At 31.9% G+C, this 13,084-nt stretch overlaps 1 protein-coding gene across 33 annotated transcripts in view; it reads right to left on the reverse strand.

The window, feature by feature from the left end:
* Window positions 1–13,084, reverse strand: part of LOC126745035 (basement membrane-specific heparan sulfate proteoglycan core protein) — a 797,399-nt gene that overhangs the window by 345,918 nt on the left and 438,397 nt on the right. The window contains exon 1 of one of the 33 annotated variants that reach the window (XM_050452718.1): window positions 2,105–2,279. The exons of the other annotated variants lie outside the window; for them this stretch is intronic. The gene's annotated coding sequence lies outside the window, so the exon portion shown is untranslated. Of the gene's footprint in view, window positions 1–2,104; window positions 2,280–13,084 lie in introns of those variants that run through there. 33 annotated transcript variants of the gene reach the window in all.

Raw genomic sequence — 13,084 nt, forward strand, 5'->3', positions numbered from 1 at the left:
GATTCGATTATAAATGCAGCACCTAGAATCAAAAATGCCTCAAAACATGCACAAAGTATCCCCGTTTTACGGTAGTATGACTTAAAGACTTGAAATAGGCATATAATAGGACCGAAAAACTGAAAAAAAAAACGCTGAAAACAGTTTCTATAAACAAAAGGGGAACAAGCATATTAGCTCACCCTAATCTGCGACCTGTTGGACAGGGTGATGTACACCCCAAAAATTTTAAATAGAATCTCGACGTTCGAATAACACATCATCTTGAAGCTCTTTCAGATTATTTCCAATTATTTATTTGCTTATGTTTTTGTTGCCGAAAAAAAACATTGTTAATATTATATTCGCATTCTATTTTCACAAAATTTACTTTAGAAGTAACCTGTAAGTATTATTATTTCAAGAACAGGACTTTCAGTTCAGTTTAAATGAAAATCAGCATTACTTATTTTTTAAAATTGTGTACAGCCTAGCTGAACGTATAGACATTATTTTTACTTATTGAAGAATCCAGTTTTGTAAAATAAAGACAGAATTTCGGCAAGAGAGTCCCTTTCATTAAAATCGGCATGTTAATAAGCAAGACTGTCGTTACCGGAATGACGAGAACCCACACGTATTTAAAAAAGGGTATACCCAGTACCCCCAGAAAATTAATGTTTGGGCTAGTACATTGGGAAATTGTATAATTTACCCAGCTTTTATACCAGGAAATTTAAATTGCGATATGTATGCTCAAATGATACAGAGGTCTATCGAACTATTAATAGTGGGGAATTAGAAAATCAGATGAATATATACAGAAATTTATCTTTAGAAGAACGCTTACTACAATTCCAACAGATTAGAAGAAGAGGTCCGATTGAATGGCCACCTAGTTTCGCGGACCTAACACCTCTTGACTTTTTTTGTATTATTATCTAAAATCTGTGATTTTTAAAATGCAACCTGAGTCGCTGGAGCAACTCCAGCATAGAATAGATCAGGAATGCTATGCTATATCTAGAGAAACATTTGTAAATGTATGGGAAGAATTTGAATTTGAAGATTGTTTTTTTAACTTTTAACTAAATAATAATAAACCTTTCAAAAGTGTTTTAATTTATTAATTTATTTCCCTTGCTAAACAGAGAAGAATTTTCTGAAACAAAAATAAGATAATGTACTTTTGTTCCCCCTTTATTTTATAGAAACTGTTTTTAGTTTTTTGTTCCTAATATATGGACATTTTTTTGGACAAGTGTTTAAATTGTCACCCTGGATGCTATTCTTTTAATCATTTACGCTTTTGACCTTAGAACATTAAATGAAAAAAAATAGATGTCTGAAATTAGATTCTGCTCTGATAGGATTCAACATAAAAAAATTTAAATTTATCATTTTTGTAAGCTTCTTAGCTTCCCCTTTATTTTTTCCAGGCGATATACCTGCTTTATTCTTTAATCACTAGCAGATCATAAATATTCTTTAAAAAATATATATCTTATCCGTAGGAACCTCAAATAAAAATCTTACTCTATATTTCTTGTTGCCATAAAACGTAAGATATCTGAATCGAAAAAAAAGAAGCTTTTTAGAGTAATACGGATTTGCTGATTAAGAAAACACTCCTTAAATATTTCTATAAAGTGCTTTCGTTATATTTGCAGAAAAAACATAATATTTTTAATTATACTTAATATTACATATTTGGGTTATTTACAAAAAAAAATTCAAACTTAAATGACAAATGTACCCTCTTCAATAAGTTTTCGTATAACGTGGGCTGAACGACAAAATTACTTTAATTAACTTTTAATCGCTTGTTTTGTTTAAGCACAGCGAGTATTTTATAATACGTTTAATATTTTATATAAATATTACTAATACAAGCTTATAATAATTTTATTGTAAAAAAGTAGCCAAGATTTAAAAATCGTCCAAAATAACTAAAAATTAAACTATTTGTTGCATATGCATCACTAAGCAAGAATATATTGATTTTTCTTAATTTGGAAATATCATTTTTGTTTTTAGCAACCCAATATTAGCTCCTAAGAAGACCTCTTTTTAAAAGACTCATAATATCGAGAAACGTTTTTTAGTAAAAAAAGGTTATATTTACCACAAATTTTCATCCGGAATTCAACTGACTAGTGGAAAACTAACTAACTAATATTAAAGCGAAAATATTACCAATATTTTAGGTAAATCTTCAAATAATGCGCTTCGTATACGTAATTTTCGCGTCTTTTACTCCAGAACCGTCCGGGCGAAACGTTTAATCGAGAGACGCGGCGCGACTAAAAAGCGAAGCGCGAAAGCTCTGCTGAATTGTTGAAAAGTTCAGAGGCAAAGCGCAAAATCAGCGGCTTCTGTCGCTTGTTGCTTAGGTTAATGTTTTATGCGACTCTAGGGGATTTTATCTATTTTATTTTATCGAATGTAGCTTTTCGTTTATTATTTTAGAGCAACCTGTAGATTTAAGAACTTAAACATAAAAAATGCATAAAGATAAGCATGTGTCAGCATCAAAGGTATTTAAAATTGTCATTCAACAAATGATTATTAAGGTAATTGGTTCTGGAGATTTAAGGTCTTTATGACTCTGTGAGACTATGAAACGTAAATGAATGAAAAAATACCTCATAAAGTCAGTTGGGGTACAAGCACATCCCCTAAATTAAAGAGCTCAGAATTAATTATTGATTAAAATGTAACTGTATTAGTTTTCGTGTTGTGGATTTTTATAAGCCAACTTAGTAAGATATTCAGGTAAAATCTGTTATGAAACATCACCTTCTATAATAGATGACATTTTTTTTTCTTGATATCATAGAAGCTCACTATTCCCGCTAACCGGGGCGCTTAATGGCATTGTATACTATTATTCTAACCAGTAGTGCTCTGAATTAGTATATTATGACCTCGTATAATGCGTAATTTCATGAGACAAACTATCCTATGATTCAGAGCATATCAGTATAAATCAAAAGCGTATAATAAAACTTGTCATGGCAGTTAAGATTTTTGTCTTTTCACTTTTAAAATAATGAAGTTCGGCAATATGCATGCTATTTTCAGTAATCAGGAATATGCTTATAATAAATACCGAATAAGTATCCCAACACTATTGGGCCTTGGTCATGCGCCAAAAAAAGCATGGTTATGTTTTTAGGTTTTTCGTTTTTTGGGTAAAGATGGTGTGGTTAAAGGGTGTAATAATATTATATATACCGGGTGACACAGAAAAAAGAGAACACTTAATAACTTTTTTATTTTTTAACATAAACAGGTATATCGATAGAATAGTTATAAGAGCAATTTTTGACATATTCTATTATTTACCATCACTTCCCGTTTAACATTAGGAGACACTAACTTTCTTATTTTAAATGGGACACTTGGTATGTTTTTACGTATTTCGATAAAAAATTATATTCTGAAAACTCTATTTGCTACTTTTTATTTTATACTCATAGAAAAAATAATTTTTTTAAATTTTAAAAAAGGGTGCCATGAATGTGTTGAAAGTTTTAATTTTTATTCAAGTAATCGCGGAAAAATAGTTTTCATTGCATTTTATGCTTTAAATCGTTCACACGCCTATTTAAAATGTTTAAACTATTAGTTTTGGCATTTACTTTTTTTTTAAATAGCACATTATTGGGAACAACCACTTTTGAAATGCGGTTTCTTTTTCCCAATAATTTGATATGATCTTTTAAATCGGCCAATAAAATGCCCACAAAATTTTATTTGTTTATCTTTCAAAGTAAAAAAGGTATTAAGTGTTCCCTTTTTTCTGTGTCACCCGATGTAAGGGTAAATAGATAAATTATAGCATAGCAAATTGTAAAGAGATTGTAATGGACATATTCAGTGATCAGTTTTTAAATAATAGAGTATCTAGAGCATATGGTTTCAGAGCAAAAATTAAAGTGAAAAAGACTGATGAAGAGGATAACAGTGGTTAACTCATTTTAACTCAAGCGCATTGTGCGTTAAACATACCCAAAGGCCAAAAGATACGCATTCAGAAAAGTATTTACCTGTCAACATAACGCTTTCAATAAAGTCAAAATTCTCGATTAAGAAATAAGAAGTACAATCTTACAGTAAAACTTTTTGGTGAAAATAGTAGACAAAAATACAATCAAAAACGATGTTGAAAAAAGGATATAGTGGTTGCATTAAGCCTCTAAGTTGTAAGTCTCTACAAATTTATTGTTAAGCTTATATAAATTAAATTAGTATAGCAGGATATTCTAAATTTTACAGTTTTTACTTCCTTTTAAAAGAAAGGTATTGTAATCGTGCAGAAACATTTAAAATAGTTAAGAATGTAGGCATCCTAATTGTAGTATACTTTGTCTTTGAAATTACGCGTAACACGAAGCCATAGTATACTGCGATTTAAGGCCAAATTATGGACTGGTTGGTAAAGTGTCTGGAAAAGTTATCCTGCTGGTAACATTAAAAATTGAATTATGAACTTCTTGTTTGTCTTACCAGCGGGATAATTGTGGCGTACCAGTAGAATAAGTTAACAACAGAAAAAAGCAGCGTAAAAAAGGTTTACCAGGAAATTTATAACCTCAAATTTTTAAAAGAGTTGAAGCTTGCATAGTTTTGCAAGAAGTTTGTGTATAATATTCTAAATTTTGATCTTAATCTGTATGAGTATTTTGTTATTATATTTTGATCTCTCTTTATTTAATAAGATAATGCCCAACTTAAGGTTACACCCTTCCCTCAGCTGCCCTTCTTTGCTGGCTATGTTACTGTTATGTAACTGAGAAATAAAAAGAAAACATATATCTAAGAAATCCCATATAGCAACATGAAATTTGAGCCACCATATTTAAATACCAGCCACCAGTTTTAAATATTTTCTGTTTGTTCTTGGCTACTTTTCTCTTAGATTTTTTTATACCCTCATACTTTGTTCGATGATTATTCAGGGTTCGAACCACCCCTATCACAGGGTTTTTTACATTAAACTCTGCTGTCAATTTTTTCCCAGGCCTGATCTTTTTCTTTCCAAGATGTTCCATCAGTCTTTTTTTATTCAATTGTACCCGTATATTGACTTACTAAATTAGAGAGCAAAATAACTTCTTTTTCAGAAAAGTTTACTGACCTCTTTTTTTATCAGGTTATTGAGACATCCTCTAAAAAAATAAATTAGGAAAAATTGATTAAAATTCTACCAAATTCACTGCACAGTATACAGTTTCTAAAAAGCTGTATACTGTGATTCACTGGCAAAGGTCTAGTGGTATACTTACAAACAATTAGCAAAAATGCAAATACGTATTAATACTAGTACTAATAGAAAGAATATCGGATTTGGCACAGAACAAGTATACAAGTACCTATAACTATTATCACAAATTCAAAACCAAACACTTCCATTATTTTTGTTTATTTTATTTATTTTTGTCAGCACGGGATGTTCATAACCCTAATCTTTCTTTTTTTAATAAGATTTTTGTGCTGGCCACAACAATTATGTTGTTTCCAAATTGTAAACCTTCTGCTACTTACCAGCAGGTTAAAATTTGGTTCATAATTCTTCCTACAGCTATTGGTAGGTTTACCGAGAGGATAGAATTTATCTGCCTGATAACACATAGGAACTTTACCGGCTGGTCCGTAATTTGGCCCTTAGAGCACTAATGTTCTGAATAATATTATAGAATGCCAATAGGCAACCTAAGAACAAGATGCGGCAAATCGTTTACATTTATTTGTAATGCAAGTGAGCAAAATGTAAAAAAATATTTATTTTATTGTACGTCATAATCAGCAAATAAGACTTGAAATGATTTTCGTCTCTACTTCCAATGGCAGCAGGAGGCAGCAGAATTGTAATGCTATATCCATCGACCTCGGAAATGTCACCTATATCTGGAGCATACATTTTTTATCTAAGAGCTTTTGTTCCTTGGCAAATTTTATCATGTTATTTTTACGTAGTACTTGACCCACACACAGTACTTAATGGACTTCTTTCCAGCAAATTTTACAAGAATCCAATCACCCACAGCTTTTTCTAAAATTGTCTGTCGGAATAAAATTGTTCTCTTTCTAATTGCTCCTCACTATCCGCAAACTATTCAAACGCTTCATATTCGTCACTTTCACCATAAGTAATACCACCATTAAGTTCTCTATTTGAGTAAACAATAAGTTCTTGTCGCTGTTTCTTCTATATATTTTTTGATATCACTTTCTACTTTTGTTTTAAACGCTGTAGAAAATCTTCTCTCGTAATAATTTCGGCTCCTTTAGATATCTTCTTTTTTTGTTTCTTTTCTAGCTCTTGTGGTGATCCCTTTCATTTTAAAGCAGCCAGTAAAATGTTCTTAAATGGAAAAGTAGCTTTCTCTTAAACTATGTTTGTAGATAGTTGAAATAGATGTGCGGTGCTTGTTTATGGCTGGCATATATCTGGCTCGCCTGTGGTTATAGAAACATCAGTTGTGGTAAATTGTTACCAGTTCTATCAGTACTAATGCATTTATGTTCTTCCTACCTTTCAAGAGCTAACGGATCAAAACTATTACACTAAATAAGATTTTTGTTATAAGGATATATCCCACGTATTTTTAAGCCCTTCCCGAGTTATATTACGGGTTGCCTCATTCCATATTTCTTGAATCAGTGCAGAAAATGTTTTTTAATCATTTTTTTACGTGGGTGTTGTGTTTGCCAATGGAGTCGCTTTGAATCCTTTATCCTAATCATTTAAAGGATAAATGATTGAATCACTATAATGATTAAACAAATTTAATAATTGTAAGACTTGGCTGATGATGGTGACGCCTTTTTTTAGGGCTTCCTGTTCTAATGTATATTGATTGCAAATTAAAAGTATATATGAGTCGTCTTTCTCCAAAATCTTTTATCAAAACTTTTAATTTTTAAATAATTCTAAAACACGTCTCTTTCCATCCATCCTTTTTTTTCTGGCTACATACACAAGTTTTGGCCCGTCAGGAATTTCTGTAGCTGTCCATACACATCTTTGAAAATTTCAAATGCTATACCTTTGTCAGCAGCTGCACTGCAAGCTAATAAAATGGAGGTATTTTCTCTAACCAGACCACTCGCTGTACGACTACATGGAAATTCTATTTGATCCAATATTTTGGTTTTAGTTGGATCACTGCAGAAGCCACTTCCATCTAAATTTCAGATGTGGCTTAGTTTAGCTGCTAGATCAAGTTGACTAATTGTTGTCTTTAATAGATCGAAGTATTCGTGAATACCTAACTTTATAAACTAAGCTGCACCTGGATATTCATCTTTGAATTGGGTTTTAAGTTTATTTTGCTTCACAACGTGTGCGACATTTTCTCAAACTTTTGATATTGACAGTCCGAACTTTTCCATTGTTTTAATGCCCTCGACTATTTTTTTTCTTCTCCGAAATCAATATCGGCCAATCTTCCAAATGTATTGCTTTTCATACCCCTTCTGCCTTTGACGTGGCCTCTTAAGGTACTCCTTGGGATTTTATATAAACTATACTAGCCTTTTTAGGACCTATATTTCCCGTTACAATTTCATTAATAGCAGCAGTTAATTTCTGTTTCGAATAAGTCAATTTAGTATTTGGGGCTAGAGCATCTCTATGGGTACGCATTTCCCTCTTTGTCGCTTTTGTTTGAGGCAAGTGCGACCCCATAGTTATTTTCGTAATAAATTGTATAATAAGCTGCTATAAATTTTATAATAATTACCTAAAAGTATTAACGTTTTCAACAGTATGTCAAAAAGAATGATGCAATGTTGCCTTAACGCTATCTGTAGATGGAATTAAACATATGTTACTAAAAAATTAGAGAGAGTCACACTTCATCCAAATGTGAACTTGCCCCAACTGACCTTACTTTATTATCTCACTGTCTTCTGTAGGACAGTGTTTATTAATAATTAAGAGAATGTAAAAATAGGACCTAGATTATATTAGGCTCATGGCTCTTCACTCTCCACTACCCTGATTATATTTGTATCTACAGTGTCAATAAAAATTATGAACAGTGTATACGCAGCAGACATAATATATCAAAAAGAAACTGACTGGTTAGTCCTTAATGGTTTTATAATATCAGTCAAAAATTTGCATACGTGTATCTTTACACGTCCTAACACGCCAGACATTGCATATTTAATGCGAATCTCTAACTTAAAGCAGATTCACTAAATTAAAGGTGTTCTTTTTACAATAACAATAATATAACAACAATATAATAAGAATAAAATCATCTCCAAATTCATTCACTTAATGCTGAAGCAAGTTTATTTTTAATAAATCCACATAAAATATAACGGAGATCTAGTTAATATATTGTTGTTAGGACGCTCGCAATAAAACGTACCAGAGCTTCTTGAATTAAGTCTCGGAATATCGATGCAATCCATTTTATTGTGTTATGACTTACATAAAAAAAGCACTGCAATAATCTTCCTGCGATCGTCTAAATACACAAGATTGAATTGATTAAGAAGCAGCTTTTGTGAAGTACCTCTTTAATAATAAATAAATGAAGTGAGGACACATTCCTGTCATACATCTCTATGGATTTTCTGTGCTTTGGTAACTTCGTTATTAAATCTAGCTGCAGCTGATTTGTTCCAGTACAAGTTTTCAATACAACGTAAGTTTTTTTGATCTTTTTTAAGTCGCCTCAGCATTTGAACGTTTATGATGTTGCACTTTATCTAATGCTTTGTCGTAATCTATAAAAGATATCATAGATACATATTTTCTATTATTTTCTTATGCATCATTATCCTCATCGCGTTGTTCTTGCAAATGTTCTTCATACTGTAGCTTTAGCCATCTATTTTTTGCTGCTCTTTCTATATGTCTTGGTTCTTGTATTTTCTTTCTTAAAACATTGCTGGTGTCATCAGTTTTTTCCTTTTAACATTTAGTTTGTATCTATTTTTGCCGTTTTGATAATCTTTTCCTCCATTTCATTCCATGTGTTATCAACCTTCATCTTCCCAGTTGGTTGCGTAAAGTCATTAACGCTATTTTCTTTACTTTAATTTTGATGCTTCCGTCTTTAAGTCTATCATAATCTTCCTATAATATTCTCTATTCATATTTTTGTTTATTTCCCATTAGTGATTTTTGTTTTTATTTTTGTTATCAGAATGGTGTGGTATGTGGCACATCAGTTTTAGGCTATTCACATATTCTTATTACTGATGTCTCAAAACCGTTGGTGATCAATATGTTGATAGTACTACACTGAAAGGTAGTAACTGGTAACTTCGGTATAATCGGTAAGGCTGATGATCTTTATTATTTATGTCCAAAAACATGCATTGCCTTATTATTATGATGCGTCTCTTTTCTGAGTTTGGATGGGTCAAAATCTTGTGTAAAACAAGCAAACCACTTTTTTAAACCAAATATTGCTTACACTTTTAAAGTAACAAAAACATTATTTGTATTACCTTCTTTACGAACATAAAAACGAGCTCCAGAAGATCCTTTTTTACTAAATCTGTAGGAGCTAGAGTTCATACATACCCGACACCGCCTTATTTATAGGTATCAAGAACAACATATGTCCAAGCAAATATAGTGATGATTCAATAGTAAAGTAATTCGAGAGTGAAACTAGTAGGTATTTCAAAATATGATTTAAAGTTCTATTTCGGGCCTGCACTCTGTTTAATGTCGATAGTAGTAAAATCCAGACTGCGGTGCTTGTAATTGAACAAAACAGTCACCTAAATTGATTTTGTCAAATACGATTGTCTAAAAATAGTCCGGATTATGGCACAAATATTCCTGTAAAGCCATTATTTTGTTAAAACTTACTAAATATTTCCATCAATTCAATGAAACGAAGGAGTTGCGTGCTCGAAGGAAAAGACAAACATTTAAATTCATTTCCCTCCGTACCTGTAGATAGCATATTATTTTGACGATAGCATCACCCCACGACAGCCCTAAACTATTAGCTTATTTAATATTGATTCTACGTCGACATGCGAATTTATCAGTCGAGGTATACGAACCCTAGTTTATAGAGATATTTAATAAAACTTTACGATTTAATTATGGAATTTAGACCATTTTCTATTAATTCAGTCACATGCTTTTCTAAATTCCAGATGCACGCATCGCGGATTTAGAAAAGTAGCGTAAACGGTTAAAAGTGACCGCATGCATCAAAAGCCGCGGGAAAAAAACGAAATTACCGCTCGTTTGTCGGATGGAATGATTTCAAGTTAATGCGAACCATTTGTCATGAAAATGTCATTTTGTTAATGATGGATAAGTTTTGATTAAGAGCAGTAGTTACAACGAGAAACATTTTTGTATGTTTTTTTTTTAAATTGTAGGCTGCTATCTTGAAATTATGACATAAATTTAGATTTTTGTCACATTTGCTTTGAAAATTAACGTCAAAGTTAATTAAATTGGACTCCGAGCTTGCTCTTTAAGTTTATAAACCTTTACAGTAATACGGATTTTTGAATTAATAATATCTTGTATATATCATATTTACATAGTATATACTGATTATGATTAAACTCACTTCGCCAATAATCGTTCCTGTTGTTGGTGACTTAAAAAATAGTGTTTTTTTATCCGCTTGGAAGATAGAATAAAAAAATAATAGGGTATTTAGACAAACATAACTGCTAGAAATATTTTCTGCAAATCAATTTTGCAAATATTATATTACAGTAAATGCTTTACTAAAAGTCTTGAATGATAGTCTTAAATGATAACCTTATATTTATAGATAAAAAGAAGACAAGTGCGCTAATTATACTGGACTTATATCCACACCTTAAGCAAAAAACTTTAGTATGCTACGCTATTTAAACCCATACTAGCCTTACGTTACCATATAGTAACGATTTTACGCTTCCATATAAAAACGGCTTTAATTCGTGAGGAGCGTTATAATGAATAAAGGCACCGGCTTTTAATTGTCAAATGTCTAAAACACCTGTTCAAATAGCACTGTTTATGTATTCGATGCACGAACTTAATAAATATACCTGGATTGCTAATTCAATGAAAAGTAAATGACCACTACTAGGTGGCCGCCATTTTGCGTGATTGTGTCCTCTCGATGTTGGTCACTCTGATAAATTTAAGTTGTGGCAATTGTAGTGAATCAAAACAATTAAAGTTTTTGAGAGGTTATGTTTACACAGTGTTGTAAACCCTACGGATTTATCCTTAGATCTACGGATTTTTGATATTTCATTAAAAATTCTGTAAAAAATAATAATATATATATAAATAATAAGTCAATTCCTAAAGTATAGATAATCTCTCTCATAAAAAATGATTTATTCGTCATTTCCTCATAAAATAATTTTAGTTTACGAGTGCGACATCTTGCGCTATTGTCTTATATCTTGGTGGCTCGGTCACTGCTTATATAATTACACATAGAGAGTTATCTTTGAACTTAAAAAGTTTAGAATTTAATGCCTTAAATTCTATCAACAGCTACTACACCAAATAAAAACTAGATTTTCATTCTCAAGAAACGATTTAAAATACATGACCTTTATTACCCCCAGAAATATACGAATATATAATAAAGTAAATATGTCATTAATGGTTTTGCAGTTTCCCAATTTAATTACTGAATATAACAACAATGGAATAGCGCCTTCTGCTCAATGGTTTGGGAGACTTTGAAGAAAAGGATTTTCATCTGTTTTGGAAAAATGTCTTTAATTTAAAAAACGGGAGGGCCAAAAAATGTTTCAAATTGTTTTAAAGCTTATAATTTGAATATATGCACCATATTCAAATTTTGCCACATAGTAGTGCTTGTGTCGAAAGAGTTTTTTCGATTATAAATTTAAATAAAACAAGAACTCAAAATAGATTGAGTTCTAATTCTTTATCAGGCATTTTGCACTCAAAAAGATCATTTACCAAAACTTTGACTTGCTTTAATTGGGAAATAGATAAAACAATGGTAACTAATATGGGTACATCTGTTTTATATAAACATCAGCGACAGCGTCCAGAAACCTACTTTGTAAATCTAATTCTTTCATCTTCAGACGAAGAAAACTAAGGCGCAATTCACACAGAACGGGCGTATGGGGGTGGCGTGGGACTGGCGTGGTAGACGCATGTACCACTTGCATGTTCGCTTATAGAGCAATACAGATAGAAATGGCGTGGTAGAGGCGTGATAAGTCACGCCACCGCCACGTCACTTCGACGCCAAGAGTGGCCTACACTAGTGGTAAATGCCCTATACCAAACAGCGGTTTATATTGCTTCTTTTTGTCTATTTGGTAAAATGCGGGATGATTATTTATTAATTACGAGTTCTGTCAAGACGTGCAATAGTATGCAGTTCTATACGACCATAAAAGGTCGGATTACTGCAATAGAACTGCACAAGATCAAGCATAGGAAAAATATGAAATAAATTCAGCGAAAGTGCTAAGTATGTATGTGTTTATTAACAAAAGATGTTTAAACTCGTATTTACATTAGAAATTATACTTTTGTTTCAGTAACCGAGTGTAAAGACCACTGGAAAAACATACGAGGAAGCTACTCAAAATATAAAGCCAAATTAAAAATAAAATCAGGACAAAGAACAAAACGAGTCAAAGAATATTATTTGACCCCACATCTCTTCTTTTTGGATCCTTTCTTGAAGTCTTGTAAGAGCAACGTGGATCAAGAGTCTGCTGACGCATCATCGAGCCATCACGTAGCTGAATTATGGTCACAATCTAATGAGTCTTAAGACACCTTCAATGCTGATGTACTTTTACCTTATAACATTCTATCCAGTCGTTCCTCTCGGTCACCTGTACTATCTTCCAGTATGTCTATCGATGATCAACCGATAGCAATGAGAGCACCTAAAACACAACTACAGAAAGAAGATGATTTTAGAAAAAAAAGGAGTTCCAATCACGAAGATCCAAAACAGCACGAAACCGAATGCCACAATCTATCCTCCTGACCCAGACCTGGCGTTTTTAAGTCCATGAATTTTGTTCAGAAGCGGCGTTTCAAAATTGGAATTTTGAATTTAGCCGAGCAAATACTATCCTCAACCATTCCTGA

The sequence above is a fragment of the Anthonomus grandis genome, chromosome 15, assembly GCF_022605725.1.
Source record: "Anthonomus grandis grandis chromosome 15, icAntGran1.3, whole genome shotgun sequence".
Taxonomy (NCBI): domain Eukaryota; kingdom Metazoa; phylum Arthropoda; class Insecta; order Coleoptera; family Curculionidae; genus Anthonomus; species Anthonomus grandis.